Genomic DNA, 3,681 nt, shown 5'->3' with positions numbered 1-3,681 from the left:
CGTTGCTATCTTCGTACGTCCGCCACCCACTGTTGATCTTTTTTATCTCACTGATTATCTTCATATACAGGTCGTGACTAGTGATATCAATTATTGTTCAATATTCTAAGATAAAATGCACAAACCGAAGCAATCTCCTCTTGTTTTTACTGCTCATACTTACTTCAGTAAAAATAATTAACTATTTTTTGTTTTACCTGTTTAATTAAATTAATCAAAGCCTTATCACACACCAGTAAGTAAAAATTATAACATTAAGAGTCGGTTTTGGTTTTAATTTTAAAAATATTTATGCAGCAATTTATGTCGTTTTTTTTTTTGAATATCGGTTTCCAATTTAGCTATAGTCACCCCTTTGCCCCCGTGTAATATCGAGACAATTGAATACATTCTAGCGCTAATAGGAATCTTACGAGCCTGACTGCGAAACGGTCCCCATTGGCAGTTCCCGACAAGACATTCCCCCGTTCCCCCCGGACTTTCTCATTTATTCTCAGAGATTTGTGTAACCACGATCACGGACTTGATAAAGCTTTCAAACAAGCGAGACGTCGTTCTAATAATAAGTCTCTCGTCCTCTACATGGTATTTCTGTTCCTCTTCCTCTCTTATGGCCTCCTGAACTACGACCCAAGGACCTAAATAAATACCCACCAAAAGTGTTTTCTGTGGAAAATAGCCTCTTATACACCACGACGATAATTCAATTTTTTCTACTGTTCTTTTCTTCCCCTCACACAAAAACCGGATCCCGTGATGAAAGCGGGGGTGGTCTGTTGATGAGCCCATGTGTCTGATAAAGCTCTTAATATGCGAAACGTTCGTTACTTATAAATTAGACTCCCGTTCTCGCTTTCTATTCCTCTTCCTTCCACGTAGTCCTCATGGCCAAGGCTCCCTTTGGCTGGAGGAGGTACCGTGAGTATTACTAAAGCCCCCGTCACACATTCAAGGATTCTCGTTTAAATGTTTGTGAATCTAAAAAAAACCTGGAAGACGACTTCGCTTACAATATTCTAGATTTCCCGAAGTCTACAATTCAGCAATTTGTCTAATATTCGTAACTTCTCTCCCCCCTTAATTTGTCATTTAGCTCCTCAATATATTACGCAAATGTGATTTGATATTTGCAGGGATTCGAAAAAATATAAAGAAGTGTGACCTAATTCGTTTCTACTTAAACGAATTCCACTTGAGTTTGGCGTATATGTGACAGGGGCTTTTACCTGGTATCTGATGTGATTTCAAACTAGTACCGGAACTGTAAATACCACTTTCAGAGGATAGTAAAAATAGTTTGAAATATACGTATATATATTTCTCCCTAAAAAGTGGGATTCACATTTCATTGTACTATTTTTTTTCTCTTCTCCGAATAGTTGGGATTTACAGCTCATCTTACAAATATGGCTAGAACATCTAACCTCACTTTGGACATTACGGAGTATTATCTAGTTTTCACCCACAGCAGAATGTCTTGGGAGTAAAGTTAGACATTAGTTAAGGGTTTCTTTTGCCTTTTACTGATTGATGTGGAAGGAACTAATTTTGAAATCTGAATTATTTGTTGCAACGACTGGGGTGAAACATATGACAATCTCTTGTTTAACAGATTTCTTTTCTGGTTACTTCGTCTGATTAATCTGGAACTTCGTGCAGATATAAGTATAACTAATTTATAAATCCTTAAGCTTTCTTCCTTTGCATTCAGATCATGGGCTTCGTATAGGTAGACCAAGTCTTATTGATAAAAAATGATGTATTCGGTTTAAGGTCCACGATCTCCCTCCTATTCAGGAGGTTTGGAATCTGCCATTTACAAAAAGATTTTGTGTTAGGGTGGAATTTAAAGAAACCATTGCCCTTGGTTCAACTCGTTCGCGGGGTGGGGCTCGAACTGCACGTCATCTCGATCTTTGCCGCAAGTTAGCGACGCTCTGACTCGCTCAGACAGCGAGAGCTAGCATGTCTTTATAGCCATAAATATGCTTACAAGAATGAAACTGGAGCCTTTTCCTCACTTTCCCTCAACAACCGATGTTTTTCAGATTTCCCACACATGAAAGGTAAGATCTCGTCTTTCAACTTCCCTGTATTTTTGATGCGGAAACACTACAGTGTAAGTGCGGTTCCAGAGACAGGGAAAAAAGAGGACATGATAACTAATTTCTGTTGAGCGTTTAGGTTATTTCATCATGGTTGTTTACTTCCTTTCTATATATTTAACATAATAGAGTTCTCCTTGAATTCTCTTATTGAATTAAGCCTTTACTACCTTTTATTTTATTTGTTTTTTAGTATTATTATTATTATTATTTTTTTTACTACTACTGACTAATACTACTACTACTACTACTTGCTACTGTTATCATTATTCATCATCATCATCATCATCATTATTTTTATTAATTATTATTATTATTTTTATTGTTTTTAATTTTTATTATTATTATATTTTCTAGTACCGTTGATGCTTTTAGCTACTGCCTCTCCCAGTTCAGTCTGGCTAGCACCTTTTCGATATTTTTAGTCCGAGTGGCCCTACCTGCTTCCTCTTTTCCCTTTCTTCCCTCCGGCATTTCCGACTCCAGTTTCTCCAAACTCTCCCTCGGACGCAAATCCTCGCCTTCCCCAGCCCTACCTCGTAGCCTACTAACTCATCATCAAATAGATGCATTTTTCCTTACGAGTGGGTTCCACGAGACTCAGACAGTAGTTAGTCTGTGGGCCTATTCCAACCATGCCAACTCTCAATACTAATCTTTTCTGGTTATTTATGTCAATATCAGAGTACACTGTACAGGTAGGAGGATGAGGCCCGAAGTTAATGTGTGACGTCACACTACCATATATGGATCCGAAAGCACACAAAGTCAAAGGGTTACCTGGACTTCATGTCGATTCCTATGACTTTGCTTTTAACACAATTGATCTCAGAATTTGTTATCTTTAGAGTTTGATGTTTTTATTTTCCTTCAGACATAGATCCTTAGTAAATGCGTTCTCTTAATCCTTTTTTTTTTTTTTTTTCCCCGGGGGCGGGCCTTCTCTTACTCTCTCTTTCTCTTCTTTATTTCGTATTCTCTTAGTCTATATGACGTCATTTATCTATTCTTGGAATATCTTCTATGGACATCCCACTGTATTTGATTTACATTAAATTCCATTCCTTGCTTTTTGCCGGCAGCCATAAATTTTTGTCTACATCTGATTAGAAGGATTCGGCTGACTGTTGAGTGCGTGTGTGTGTGTGAGTGTGTGTGTGTGTGGTGTGTGTGTGTGTGTTTGGTGTGTGTGTGTGTGTATGTGTGGTGTGTGTGGGTTTGTGTCGTGTGTTGTGTGTGTGTGTGAGTGTGTGTGTGTGTTTTGAATGTGTGTGTGTGTGTGTGTGTGTGTAGTGTGTGTGTGTGTGTTTGTGTGTGTATGTGCGTGTCAATGTGTGTGATGTGGGTGAGGGTGTGTGTGCGTGAGGTGTGTGTGTCTGTGAGTGTGTGGTGTGGTGGTGTGTGTGTGTGTGTGTGTGTGTGTGTGTGTGCGTGAGTGTGTGTGTGTGTGTGTGTATGTGTGGGTGTGCGTGTGTGTGTTGATTTGTGTGAGTGTCGTGTGTGTGGGAGTGTGTTCTATTAGTGTGAGTGTGTGTGTGTGTGTTTGTATTTGTGTGAGTGTGAGTGTGTGTGTGTA

The sequence above is a fragment of the Oratosquilla oratoria genome, chromosome 24, assembly GCF_046742065.1.
Source record: "Oratosquilla oratoria isolate Oo_2021 chromosome 24, ASM4674206v1, whole genome shotgun sequence".
NCBI classification, from domain to species: Eukaryota; Metazoa; Arthropoda; class Malacostraca; order Stomatopoda; family Squillidae; genus Oratosquilla; species Oratosquilla oratoria.
Note: the sequence above shows the minus strand (reverse complement) of the source record.